The sequence below is a fragment of the Archocentrus centrarchus genome, chromosome 3, assembly GCF_007364275.1.
Source record: "Archocentrus centrarchus isolate MPI-CPG fArcCen1 chromosome 3, fArcCen1, whole genome shotgun sequence".
Lineage (NCBI taxonomy): Eukaryota > Metazoa > Chordata > Actinopteri > Cichliformes > Cichlidae > Archocentrus > Archocentrus centrarchus.
In genome coordinates, this window is record NC_044348.1 from 15,499,382 (window position 1) to 15,513,362 (window position 13,981).

General features: G+C 40.5%; 1 protein-coding gene across 2 annotated transcripts in view; it reads right to left on the minus strand.

The window, feature by feature from the left end:
* Positions 1-13,723, minus strand: part of dennd2b (DENN domain containing 2B) — a 60,396-nt gene extending 46,673 nt beyond the window's left edge. The window contains exon 1 of one of the 2 annotated variants that reach the window (XM_030718234.1): positions 13,628-13,723. The gene's annotated coding sequence lies outside the window, so the exon portion shown is untranslated. Of the gene's footprint in view, positions 1-9,530; positions 9,824-13,627 lie in introns of those variants that run through there. The other variant, XM_030718225.1, reaches the window with a different exon arrangement.
* Between the last annotated feature and the right edge of the window lie 258 nt (positions 13,724-13,981).

Genomic DNA, 13,981 nt, shown 5'->3' on the forward strand with positions numbered 1-13,981 from the left:
CTTTCCAGGCTTTACCAAGTTGTAATCAATGGCTTATATTCATGCAGTAATTATATGGTTGTTCTAATTGGACTTTCTGGTAGCAGAAAAACATATCTACCACCTTTCATGTTTAAAAAAAAGTGAAAAGAATATTGCAATGAAAACCCTATTGTTTTCATGTAAAACAATCCCCTCTTTATAACATGATGTAGCAAAAAAAAAAGATGTTAAGACATCCTTCCTTAACATTTACTGAAGTTTGTCAAATTAGCAGTTAGCCTCCCTTCAAACTGATGGCCAGTGCCCCTGAAAATGCAGCACTGACCCTTTCAAGAGGGCTCAAAGCAATTGTTCTGGTGCACGAGGAGGTCAAATGGAGCTCCCCAGAGATCAGAGTTGGAGGATAGGAGGGTGCTTGGCAGCATGACTTGTTTACAGGAAGCTGTTGTATGAAGAAGCCAGCCAACCAGTAGTGGAGCTGATTCCTATAGAGACAGATGAGAAGAGAGAGGGAGCATTCCTGCTGTCAGCTATTTCCTGTGGACTGCGGACTGAGCTAGGAGGACAAGGCATGCATCATTATTTTCATCCAACACAAAGAATGACGCTGCCTTGTCCTGCCCCAGTGCTGCTGCTTCTCTGTGAACCACAAAAACCACTAAAACTCAGTGTGAATTTAAACAGAATGTTCCCATCAAAACAGGGGAGAAAATATAGAAAGGAACGTCTATTTCCAGTGATCAAGATAGTTACGTAAGTTTCACCAGAGGACCTTAAACATAAGCGTCCACTCACATGCCACAGAGCAAGACAGTCATCAATCAACATGACAGCTGATCTGAAATTAGACAAATTCTCAAATGATTTCTACAAACCACATTTCTATCATTGAGGACTGTCCTAATACACATAGCTATCCAAACTGATTCATGATGGGCTAAACAATGATAAAAGCTTAACAAATAAGGCTTGGCACAAAGAACAGGACATTGAGAAAACCTAAGAATTGCAATCTTTCATCTTACTCAAAATCTGAGGTAAAATATGACACTTACATAAATTCAGAAAGTCACACCTGATGAAACTAGAGTGTTTGGAGGTGATATTCACTATATTCTGATTTGATTTGTAACACCTTAAAGAAACACCAAAAGATTTCAATTTCTTTTAAGTAACATTACCTAATGCAGATAAATTCGAGGCAATTTTTATCTGCGTAAATTTACTGTTTTCATTTTTTGGGGGCTGAGGAAGCTATGATCACAGAAATGGGTCACTCTTTGCAGTGTAAACACCAAGGCGTTAGCCAACTGACTTCCTGAGATCAGATACCATCTCTCTACACAAAATTACTGGCTGTAAACAACCACTTCTAAGAAAGCTCTAGAGTACCTTTAAAGTGCATTCAACCACATTCAAGACAACTTTTCTCTTGAGATGTCAGAGCCAAGGGCAAAGTAATGGTCAACAAGTGACGAAACCCTCGACACGCCACGGTGTTAAAATGTTTGGTGTTTTACAGGACACTAAAAGACGCACTTTAGCCTGAGGTTGCTGTCTTGTTGTTGTAGAAACACAGTTCTTCTGTCTCCATTCTTTTCTCCTCTGTGCCCCCTCTGTTCACCCACACGTCTCTGGCTTGCTTGGTCTGCGGTTTCTTCCTAAAGGGTTTGTTAGGAGGAACTTGAATATGTGAGGATGCAGACTGTAAGGAAATGAAGCAAATTTACCATTAAGCCACAAAAGTAACACTTGTTGGAGGTGTGTTCATGCCTACCTGAGTACTCAGTCAAATAGCCTCTCTCTGTTTGGCTGTTTTTTGGTCTCTAACAGTGAAGTAACAGGGTGGAAAATCTAAACCAGAACCCAGACACTAAAACTGCAGCGTCAGATGATGATCTTGGTGGCTTAATCAATTTGAGTTGACTCTTTCATATTACACCTAGCCATTTGGCCCACAGTTAGTATGAAATTACTGAATAAAGCAGCTGTCTGTAGGTCACATATGGGCCTGAACCAGCCCACAAACCATCTCAATCCAGCCTTCCACAGAGGAAAACAGAACAATCTCAAAAACCACTTTAAGTTAAGTAGCTTTGAGCTGAATGACTACAAGAGTTTGTAGTTATTCAGTGTGTTTCATAGGCAACCTATGCAGTGGTGGACATTGGACAACTAATAAAATTAATTTACAACGTTGCATTTGGGTATGTGTTTTTACATTATTGTTTTAACTGTAACTTGTAATCATGTTTCCAGGTAGCTATCCAATATAAGCTCCTTTTCTTACTTAATCTAGGTCAATATGGCACTCTGAGGGAAAATGTAGATTCTTCTATAGCATCGTGTAAATACTGGAATATGCACCCACTTTTATTTATTTAAAAAGTTTCTTTTAATTTAATGTAAGGCCCACAGACTGAAATGAACAACAGCCTTGCAGCTTAAATAAACATGGTACAAAAAACAGTTTGATCTCTAAAGCTAATTTCCCTTCCTTTTATAGCAACTACAGTTGGTAATTTTTTTAATAACTCACCTGTTTTAATTGTGCTGAGGCTTAAAGTTAATCATTATTAAGGGAACGGCCGTTTTGAGAGTGAAACGGGTGCGGTTTCATCCTGTATGGAATTTGATTGTGCTAAAAGACGCCCTGTTTAGTTTTTCAGGTCAGTACATTTTGTTTTAAGCCTGTTTGTCACAAGCCAAAGTTATCATCCCATTTAATATCACACTGAATTAGCTATGCACCTTTCTAGCTAGTTAGACAGCGCTAGTGTGAGCTGATAGCCCCCCAGGTTTACCCTCTATATATGGTTATGTCCTGCTTAAAAAAAACAAAAAACAAAAAAACTAATCCTATGGACTTTTGGGTGTGGACAAAAGGCCCTAAAGTCAAAACAACAATCCACAGAGGAATGGGTGATGTCACTATGGCTACATCCATCCTTTTTTTACACTCTATTGTTCCAATTAACCACATATCCATATTTCTAAACAACTGGACTGCTTCTTCTTTCAGATCTTAACTTTGCAAGCCCAACATCCAGCCTTAGACAGTTAAGAGTTTTGCTTCCTTATTTTTTTTTTTCCCAAGAGCCAGTTCTTAATTGCTTCAACCTCAACACAGAGATTAAAAATCTGACTGGCTCTGGCATAAAAAACAAATCCTGTAAGGTAACTTGTCACTTTTTGCACTTTTTTTATATTCAACACCATCATCTTAATTAGCTAGCTTTCCCATTTCAGGGTTTTTCCTGGTTCTGTCATGTTCATGTCCAGAAGTATTAAGTGATTACATGAGAGGCATATCAATGACGCATATGTTCCCCCAGCAACAGGAGCACATTGATGAAATGGGACCATGACAGTGTCTCCATTAGGCTGTTTGGCCTGGAATAAAAGAGCTCTTTGTGCTCAGTGTGTCCTTGAGAGGGAGAGATGGTTAAAAAGTAAGTCTTTTATCAGTCTGTAGTGTGTGCGTGTGTCTTTTAAAGAGAGTCTACATGTCCTTGGCACTGTCACTTTTGACATATTATCTGATACATAGTTCTCCCTGCAACTTGCAGGAATGTGCTAATATTTGCGTTATCCGTCAGACCTTGGCTGCATTCAAAACATTAAAGAATGTTTTCAGAGGGTGAAAGGAAGCACAGCAGAGGGGCAGAAACACCTGGAGTCAAAGCCAAAAGCTCTGTTCTCATTCAGTGTAAGATTACACAAATACGCACCTGACTGAGAGTGATCTTCAGATCATAACACAATCGCTTAACTTTATGTAACAATTTCATGTTATTATCACAGTGGGCAAACTTTCATGTTTCCTTTCAGGTATTTTTGAAATGTAAAAAAAAAAATTTTTTTAAATGGAGCAGCAGGAGGAGACACAACAGCTTTCATAAACAGAGCCTGACTCTTGTTTCTCTGCTTTTCTGGTTGACCTGGTTCTCTGTTTTTGCTGATCAGCAACCTGACTTCAAGGTTTTTTTAAAACTGCCACAGAGCTCACAGGCAGCCAAAAACAAATGGGGAAAGGCAGGGTGAAAATCTCTGCAAATTCTCAAGTCTTTCCAGACGTCACAACTTACTGGCAGATGTGAGTGCATAAGCCCACACACTGATCCACACCATTGTTTCATTATCTCCTGAAAGATGAGTTTTGTCCCCAGTGGACAAAGTCCTTTGAGCCAGTCGAGCGGAATCATGTCGGCAGAGAAGCGCATAAAATCATTTTCACTACACATGAACACTGTATGTCAGGTATTTTATGAGCCAAACATGATGGGAAAGCAAAGATTCCCATCGGAAACTGAAAACCTGTACTGTCTATATGCATTGTGTTCATAATGTGACTCTCTGGAGACCCATTTAAGGCTCTGACAGCCTCTGTGTACCTATGTAAAATAAAACCACCAAGGTCAGTGCTACTGGCAGTTGTACATAGCCATACCTATATAATTACCCTACCACATGTTTCGCCATGCTGCCACTGTAGCTCGACTGTCCAGGTGGAAACAATACTTGGAATTTTTTTTTTTTTTATCTCCTTTTTTTCAGGGTAATCATGGCATATTTTCTCCTTGTGGAAAAGATGAAAAACCCTTCTGTATAACCTAGATATGAGCATGCACAGCTGCAGAGGCAGGCATGTGGAAAACAGGCTTATGTCCATCTGATCTGCAGCAGGGTGGGTGGGTGGGTGGGTGGGTGGGGGTGTATCTGTGTCACAAAGCTGACCTCCAACAGAAAAATCTTTGACTTTTCCAAGGACACAAAATATGCTCATGTTTGTCAAAGTCTTAAAGTTGGATTTTAAGTAAACCAAGCCAGAGTTTAGCTTTACTAATACCTGCATGCTTCATTTGTTCTCCTGTGTCATTTCTCAGGCTGTCTGTTTGCAAATTAAAGGAACAGTTGACCCTAAAATCTAATTTTACGTATTTGCTTACATGTTTGCATACATGCTCAAAGCACCAAAAAAGTACCCAGCAGCAATGGCTCTTTCCAGAAATCACAACCCTGTTACTCAATATATACACAAACCTTGTTTTGTTTTGAGTGTGTTTTTACCAAAGTACACCCACCGAATGTATCACTCTCCACGGGGAAAATGTCCATCTGGCCATCACTGGAGACTCACATTAACAGTAACAGTAAGAGCGTGACACTAATGGTGCCCATTCTTGGCTGAGCTGTAATGTTAGCCAGCTGCCAACAAATGCAAAAAAGAAAAGAGTTCCTACATGAAATTATTCATTACAAGGTTTATGGATTTTTTTTTCTCCCCAAAATAGGTCATGATTTTTGGAAAGAGTTGGACGAGGGCCAGCGACATCACCACTTTTTCATTACAGTTTCCACTGCTGATACACTTTTTTTTCCCACCACTAGTTATGAAAGCTTAAAAACAGCTGACAGCGGGTTCTTTAGCCCATAAATGTGATGTTTCCCTGAATTTGACCATGCAGTTTAAGTTAGAAACAGAACAAATATGAGCTGTTTGTGGAGCACTCAAAGTATGTGGATCAAATTACCCTTTTTTTTTTTTCATTCAGATTTTAGACAGGCTACACTGATGAAAACCTTCTGAGCAAAGCAACTTGGCTCTCACTGATTACACTGGCATTGGTAGTCTTGACTTAAGTAGCCAGTGAATTAATTAACATAACTGGACATGATCTCATTAGGGAAGTCATTTTAGGCATGCGATGGCTGATATAGATAAAGAAATTCCTCAGCTTTAGCTGTTTTGAGTTCAATAATCTGGAAACTTAAGTCAATATGTGCTGATTAATGGCACTGGGGAAATTATGCTCCAAGTCAAATCCACTAGCAATTCATTACAGGTTCGAGGCTGTCTACTTTATAAAGAGCCTTTGTAATTGTAGAGCTTGCACCATTTAGTCTGAGTATCAACAGGTTGCGACAAGTGTTTAAGAAATGAAAACACAGCTGAGAGTGTTTGTATTCAGGCATCCAACCGGCCAGCGCGCTGCTTGCAGCTCAGCACGCAACTATAGATGACAAATGCAGCACTCTGCATAAATAAAGTCAGGACATCTTACGGCATGATAACATCGACATGATGATGTTATGTTACTGTGACATGGTATGCAATATCCCATTAAAACATTACGACCCATTAACTACACAGCTCAGAGGGAGCTTATAAATGGTTACATACGGAGGTTAAGTTACACTGAAGATTGCAGCTTTAATTTTCCTTCAAATGCAATAACCTGAAAAAGAGTTTAGATTTTTATTAAAAGACAATCAAAAAAAGGCTGTTACCAAAAGATTTGTAGAAACCCTGCACTTGACATCTTTAAAACACCAAAATTAAAAAAATAAATAAATAAATAACACGCACTGTTCAACCAGAGCCAATGACATGACTGGCAGCACTGTGAGTGGGTGAGAAGAAATGGAGTTATGTAGGCACTGCTGCTGGAGAGAAAACTAAGCTACAGTAATTTCCCAGGAAACCTTAAGACACACCAACAGTAGATTTTTGCTAAATGCAAATGGATTAAGCTTAAGACAGGCATACATGCAATTCTGGGCAGTCCCAGAGGAAAGATGATTAATGTGAAAGAGCCACGGTGACGTCTTTGGTTTGGCACCAAAACAATGACTGTCACTACGTCACGTTGTAAGAGGGGTTCATAGCTGGCAGCTGTAAAGGTCTTGCAACCAATGTTATCCAGACAAACTTCAGACAATATGACTGCTGCTATGACTTAAATCTACTAACCAAACAACAGGAATGGAGTATCACATGAGGCGCTGATCAACTTGACATCAGCACTTACAAAAGCAGAAAGTCAGTGACGTGGTAGCTCATCCCACTCATGATCCATCACACTTCACCAGTTATTGTAAAGTGATACGTTTTGCTGTGCTGCACAAACTAATGAGAGTCAAAGTCAAGCAGGCGCTCAAACACTCATATCCAGGACAAATTAATCTCATTTTAGTAAATTTTGACCAGTGCTCTAGGATGACAAATATGACCTAAACCTAGAGCACATTTTGAGTGAAAACCCATCAGGTGATCACTATGTTCAAGTTTTACTAAAATCTGACTAACACTTTAGGAGGAGTAGCGATTCTTCTGAATTGTGGAGGGACAGACAGCTCATTGATCCTTTGCATGGGTGAGGTAAAAACAAAACTCATACTGAATAGATGGAAGTAAAATATGCAAAACTAAAAGGCTGGGATGCCAACAAGTGGGAAAAATCTTGTTGAATCGTGGCGGCAGAACCCTGCTTTGTATGATGGGGCTGCAGCATGGGGACCGATAGTATGAATATGAGTGCATCTTAGGTCAGGTCACATTATTGTGTCGTCTATCTGCATCAAAGTTGATGTTCTAACAAAGTTTTTTAAATCCATGTCACACAGCGTGACCTCCAATGAACTTCGTTCTTAACTAACATTTTCCTTGACTGAAATAAAAATAAGTGAAGCCATACTTCTGGTTTAGAGGATAAGAGGAAAGGCCATGTAGAGCTAAAGTGCTCATTTTTAGTCTTTGTCACTTTGGTCAAATGTGTCAACACAATGTGCCTGATGAGGCTTTGGTGCACTTCCGTTTGTTAAGACATAAAGCATGATTGTAAGTCAGAGTCCTTCCCAATGTGTTGTTTGTATTATAACGCAGATTCTGAACTTCTTAAATCTTGTCCGGGATAAATACCATGATAAATACCATGAGCTATATCATAATAATTAAAAAAGACTAAAACTAAACTAAACATTTTCAAACTATTAAAAAAAAAAAAACGAAATGTGTAAAAATACAAACTTTTTGTGACACTGTAATACCTGCGACCTACCAGTGTCATCATGTAAGTCTTCAACACAAGACAGCCTTGAGAAACAGCATCTATCAGATGTGAATGTGAGAGTTGAACCAGCTAACACAGCCACAGACTACACAACAGCACCAGCATCAATCTCTCCTGCTGTAGATATATGCACATAAGCTTAAATGCTTCCATGAGAGGCGATGAAAAGCTTGCTTTCAAAGGGAGCTTTGTGCCTTCTGTAGCTCTTTGAGGGAAGCTAAGGAAGATGATCTTGTGATTTGCAGATTTAAGACTGGGAAATCTGTCAAAACCGCATGTTACAGAAATGTACCCCTCCCAGTTCAGAAGAAATACGCCCGAGGATCCCTTCAGCAAGATGGTGAGAAAAACTGCAGCCTCAGACCCTCAATCAGTTCAGCAATCCTCAGCAAATTACAATAAATCTATCTGGAAGATCAACAAAACTTTAATTGTGATGGCGAGTGAACAACAGCCCCTTTAAAAAGCATCTGGTGATAGGCCAGGTTCACTCCTGTTAAAGTGAAGGGAGAACAGAGAAGAACTTCCTCAATAGCTTTGTGTTGACAGTCCCATCCAGTGAGAGGGGAAGGGCATTGTTTGATCTGCACAATGGAAAGAGTTTTAAGGGAGGGGGAAGAAAGCTAAAGAAAACCGCTCACAGCCATAGGGTTTGCATTATGGTGAATAAGATAAGATCATAAGGATTTAGGCTGAGATCTGTTAAGAAAACTCATATTCAGGAACCAAAACATTTGACACAGACAGCCACGCAGCTCTCTATGCTTAACCTACACAAAGCTCAGTGTAGTGAAAGCAGGCTTTTTCCCAGTGTTGTTCTAATAAGTAAATACACACGTTTCAGTCATTAAAAAAAATAAACAAAACCTGGACCTGCGTCTGCACCTAAGTCAGGCCAGATGAATTAAAATTAAAGGCACCTAACCAACCAGCAGAGCTGAAAACCTGGAGTTTAAAACCATCGTACGTGTTCATTTTGTCTGTGGAGGTGCGATTAATGCCACTTCAGACCGCTGCAGGCAACACTACATGACATGTAGCACAGCAGATAATCTCCAAATGTATGGTGAGCTTTAACAAAGAAAACAACTCATGTACAAGTGTGTAAAGGCGAGCATAAGCAGAATATGCTTATGTCACTAACAGCAGAATAGAAAATTTAAAAACAACATGTGAAGTATTTGTGTTTTTACCCTCCCTGGCCAAAAAAAGAAGTCGCCCCCCAGTCAAGACTGAGCTACAACAGGAAAAGGACACAGGGTGCTCAGTTCAGAGTCGTGTGATCTGGAGTCTTGTGCTGTTTTTTTGCTTATCTGCTGCTTTGACTTTAGGGATGTTTGACCGATAATAACTAATTACAAGTCCGCAGAGTTACTGCTTGTATCCGCTGGGACATTTTTTTCTTCATTCAAAGGGTCAGCTGGGGGTGGTGGTGGTGGGGGGGGCTGAGGAGGACAGAAAGAAAAGCAGTCTGCCGATGACCGCACTTCACCGTTTAGCATGTCGTTGACCAAATAAGGTCACATGGAGACACTTTAACGCACCTTGCAAGCTTTTTTTTTTAAACGTTTTAAAGTTATTTCGACCCCTGGTTTGTGCCACTTGCCGCTTTGTAACAAATTAAACTTCCTGCCGTAGCTCGACGATAACTTTATAAAAAAAAAAAAAAAAAAAAAAAAAGCGGGCGGCTTTTACCTCCGAGTTTCCCCTCACATCCATGGCTGCTGGTATCTTGAGATTATAATCCCTTTGCGACGCACAAATCCCGGTCGTCTACACGGTGAAGAACTTTGGCTGGCTCTGCCGGATACCTGCCCTTCTCAATAAACTGCGACTTATGTCTTTCCAACTAAAACCGACAAAAAAAAAAAAGAAAAGAAAAAGAAACGAAAAAAAAGAAAAGAAAAGAGGAGAAAAAAAAAAGAAAAAGCCCTCCTGCCTCCCCTCTCCTCGCTCTCACAGCCTGTTGCAGAGTGCAGAGGCTGGACTTGTTACCATGGAAACGGGTTGTTTGCCCCCCACTTTTGTCGGGATTTGCGCCCCCCCCCCCCCCCCCCCCCCCCCCCTCCCCTTTCCCAGCCAGGCATTCAGCCTCTGGCCTCTTGTTTATTGTCAGGACGGGCTGAGGAGTGTGGATGAATATTCAGGAGCCGAGGGGCTGCTGATGGGATGAATCCGCGTTGCCAGAGCATTGTGATGCTGAAAAATGCTCCCCAGCACGCACAAAGATGCCTTTTACGTGTCCAAAATGAATGAGAAACACTGACCGAGTTTTTTAATCAGTGTTATCCACATGTGCAAATACATGTGGATACAGGCATTTTTATGTAGTAACATTTTATTAATTGGAAAAAGATCCCTTACGATCTGTTCACTGTTTAAGTGCAGCTGCTTTGCCAGAGCGCACTCAAAGTCAGTCAAACACACTTTATTTTCTAACTTGTTGCTCAAAGTGCTTCAGATGATGACTCAAATCTGATTCTTACAGGTGCTGTTTAATAATGAAGTCTGTGAGGCATCTGTCCCTCAAACCAAAGACTTCAGTGTTGTCCTCTACCCCAGGATGCCTCAGTTACAGCCATCCTGTGCTGTTCCATGAAGGGAGCAGCGCACACACCAGTGTGCCAGATCCTAAATTTTAGGGGAAATGTGCATGAAATAAGTGCACAATGTTTCTTAGAACAAAAGCTCTACTTTTTTTTAGTCATCTTCAGACTATAAGCAAATACACAGACTTTAGATACTCCATTCATCCATACATCTTCTTCCACTTATCTAACTCTGGGTTGCAGTGGGCGGGCCAGAGGCCTTCAAACCCAGGACCTTTTTGTTGTGATGTGACAGTACTAAACACCACACCACCAACCTCTAGTGACCTCCAGTGGTTTCACCTTTAGCCTGGCTGCACTGATGCACAGGTACATGCCAAGACTCCATGACATCACCTGTGGGACTGTTTCCAGGTGCAACAGAGCACAGACCAGGCAGGAGACACCAAATCCGACTCACCGGTGATGCTTTAAGCCTGAGGGCAGTGAAACATCTTTTTTTGTTGCTGTTGTTTTACTCAGTAAAAGCACAGGGGTACCTTACGTTACTGTTTGATGGGTTTTTTTTGTCATAGCTGATTTGAAGCTGAACCCCCAATCTAAACTGGATGCAAAAACAAAATGTGTTTCATGCCTGCAAATACATTAAGAGACAAAAATAATAGAAAGACACATTAATTCCTAACTAGTGTAGTATGTTTTTTGTTCTCAGGTGTCTTCAAAACATGACATGCTGACAATAAGAAAGCAAATTTGCACTGGACACACAGGGATCATAATTATGTCTTTTAAAACGGACTTTAGATCTTAAGATTTGCTCTGTTTCCTCAGCAGATGTTCTCTGCTTCGTCCTGTCTGAAAGCAGAACAAAGGAAGTTTCGAGAGAACCATTTCCAACTTATGAGAAATTGAATCTCAGTGGGACTACCTGTATAAATAAAGGTTAGATAAATAAAAATAAATAACTATTTTACAAGAGAAACCCTTTGTCATCCATGGTTATCTGTCCGTGCTCCTCCGTGTAACAGTTCTACCTCAAACTCTGAGGGAGTGCTCATCCATAAACATTCTCCTTTCAGTCTCATGGGGTGTCTTATCATCCCACGAGCCTGGGAAGAGAGAGGAAGTCACAAAATCCAGACATCCGTGATCGCGGTTTGTAACATGAAGTCAGCAGGAAGCCTACAGATCAGTGACTGTGAAGCTTTTCTTACAGAGACCCAGTCAAATCCTTTCAAGGTCTCATAAAGATTGTCCTTCCTGAAAACACTTCAAATCTGCACATTTTGAGCACAAAAGACAGAGGCACTAACAGCTATTTGTGAGATGTTTTGGGTTTTTTTTTTTTTTTTTTAACCACAACATAATGTGGAATTCATTGTTCCACTGATCGCAGTGCCATCTGGATTTCTCATTAAAAGCCACATCCTCTTCTTACAGGACATAGGAGCATCAAAGCACGGAGTCACAAACATACATGAAGTTTTACCAGGCAGGAAAAGGACTCCCAATTAAGCCAGACTTTTAAAACTTTATGTGAATCACTGTAACCTCGGTCTCGGGACTGACCGCAGAGCACTGACAGTGGACGTTCGTTACACACCTGCCAAAAGCTGCAGTCATAAGGGGATAAAAACAGATTCTCAGTCACTCAGGCCGACTCTTCCACATCTCTGTGAGACCTCTGCCACTCACAAAACAACAACAACAACAACAAAAAGACACTGTTAAGTCTTTCCTTTTGCTTCCTAAAGGTTCAGTGAGAAGAGAGCACAAAAAGCCAAAGTCAGTGTAACACCACATTGGGTTTCAGAAAAAGACACAAGGCAGCTCTTTAACTTGCCGATTAAGTTAACGTGTCTTTTCAACACCCTGAGATGCAGCCTGACGGCGTCGACAGAGAAGACGTAAGCTGTTGAGTTAAGACAGACTCTCCTCCTTAGAAGTGAAGAAATCAGCTGGAAGTGTCTCCTTTAATCATATCTGACATCACTGTTTACACACTTACTTTTTTGTATTCATACATATCTGAATGCACAAAAGGCCACGTGGTACAGAGGCTATTCTGTGATTGTTAAGATCAGTCCATCCATCCATCACCTTAGAAAGTCAACCACCTTATGCATAACTGCTGACAAGGACAGGGGGTCCCTTCATACTGGGTTACAGTAATTAACAATTATCAGTTTGTGGTGTGATATAGAAACCCTTTAGGCGGTGGGAGGGGGGGGGGGGTCATTTTAAAAAGGGGAATGTGATTATTGAGAGAAAATCTTTAACTGAAATCTTTTGTCTGAAACACAAAAGTTTCATTGTTCTCTCTGTAAAAGTAACAATAAGATGTTATTGTTTCTAAAAGGAAAAAAAAAGAATGCTCTGAATAGCTGCAGCTACAGTTTCACAACATGATGTGCTGGCAGAGCAGCAAGCAGAACAGTTTAGCACAAGGGCATTCCTTTATCTCACATGGCATTTCAGCTTTTGACCGCACAGCAGCCACAACATCAGTTGAGCTGGATAAGAACCCTTGAATGTAGTGATATGGTGTCACATTGTGTACACTGTGTGTGTGTGCCTATATTTATTTACGTTGTGAGAATATAAATCTAATAAGAATTGTGAGGATCTGCGTCCCTTTTGGATACAAAAAGAAAGTCTAAATAACTTTTGCTTAAGGTTACAGTGGCAAAATGAATGTGAGTCAATGAATGAATGTCTTCTTGAGATATCGAAACATGACCGTGTGTGTGTGCATGTGTGTGTGTGTGTGTGTGTGTGTGTTAGTAGGGATAGTTTTGGCAAATGTGTGAGAAAGACATTTTAAAAATTGAACAGGAGCTTGTTGGGACATGAAATGAAAGGTAAACACAAATGAATGCAAAAGCCGTTGAGTCCGGACTGGATCAAATTCAAAGTCTGAGGCGCCCCCTGTAGGCTCCGCCATGCAAGTGCAACACTAAAGCTGAGAAGAACTACTTTCTCACATAAACATTAAACTGGAGTTATCATCGGACATCGATCTAAATCACTGTCTGCAAACTATTGTTAAGTCAGACATCTTAATTAATTATATCAAAAATCACAGAGGCATCCTCCCGGTCCTCTGGTTTTCTTCACAACAGCTATCTAAATCTGCTGCAAAACTGCAACTTACTTAAAAAAGGTCAAGTTTAGTTAGATTTCTATACAAAGAACATTTAAGGAGGTGAAAGAAGAAAAAAACAAAACAAAAACAAAGCCTACCTGTCTTTCTTTGTTGCTGAACAGCTGGGTCACTGATCCATTCTTGAACAGAGCCTGTGTCGCTCTCTCTTTCTCTCTCTGCAGCCTGAAAACTGCTTTTTTTTTTTTTTTTCCTGGGGAAAATAGTCTTCTCGGTATAACTGCATGCAGAGGGGGGGGCGGACTGCACAGGAAATGATGACGCAGCTGTATGGAAATCACTTAGTTAAATGAAAAGAAGATGGTTGGAGTTATCAAACATCTGCAAATTAACGGAGCCGCGGTGGAGTTTAACTGCTTTTAATGGCTTTAACAGATTTTTCTCTGTGGAATCCAAATGTTCCTCATGACGAGGTAACTTAATGTGTTACCATG